Here is a 1,028-nt window from a genome sequence, read left to right as displayed (position 1 = left end):
TCTGAATTGCCACCAGAATCTGGATTACCATCAGAGTCTGGGTCATCAGAGTCTGGATCATCAGAGTCACCTTCATCTTCTGAGTCTTCTCCAGAGTCAGAATCACTATCAGAATCAGAATCAATATCAGAGTTTACTCCAGCCTCAAAAATTCTGAACTCTGACCTTTCTTCAGAGGTTCTAACATCAGAGTCAGATTGAGACTTATCCCAATTCCAAACTTCTGATTCCTTCACAATCACATCTCTGCTGAATTCAATTTTATTGGTTTCTGGACAATAGAGCTTGTATGCACCTGTACTGTGGTACCCTATCAGAATCATCACTTTGCTTCTATCATCCAGCTTCTGTCTTCTGGCTTCTGGAACATGTTTATAGCAAACAGAACCAAACACCTTCAGATGACTAACACTTTGCTTATCTCCAGTCCACTTCTGTATTGGAACTATTTCCTTCAACTTCTTCGTAGGACATCGGTTGAGTACATACGTTGCAGTGGCAACAACTTCTCCCCAGAGCTTCTGAGGAAGCTTCTTCTCCTTTAGCATGCTTCTCACCATATCAAGCAAAGTTCGGTTTCTTCTTTCAGCAAGACCATTGTGTTGAGGGGTATAAGGAGCAGTAACCTCATGCTCAATTCCATTCTCCTCACAGAACTTCTGGAACTCTTTGGAGTTATACTCACCTCCACCGTCAGTTCTAAGAATCTTCAACTTCTGACCACTCTGATTCTCAGCCTTCATTCTGAACTTCTTGAATTCATCAAGCACCTCGTGTTTAAACTTAATAAGGGATACCCATGTCATTCTTCTGAATTCATCAACAAATAACACAAAGTATTTATTCCCTCCAATCGATGCTACTGGAAATGGACCACACACATCAGAATGTACAACTCCCAAGGCATGTTTTGCTCTTGGAGCAGTTTCTGACGCAAATGGCAATCGTGGTTGTTTTCCTTCCATACAAACTTTGCATGACTTTTCAGGCTTCTTAATTGCAGGAATTCCATGTACCAACTTCTTTGA

The sequence above is a fragment of the Lathyrus oleraceus genome, chromosome 7 (assembly GCF_024323335.1).
Source record: "Lathyrus oleraceus cultivar Zhongwan6 chromosome 7, CAAS_Psat_ZW6_1.0, whole genome shotgun sequence".
NCBI lineage: Eukaryota > Viridiplantae > Streptophyta > Magnoliopsida > Fabales > Fabaceae > Lathyrus > Lathyrus oleraceus.
Note: the sequence above shows the minus strand (reverse complement) of the source record.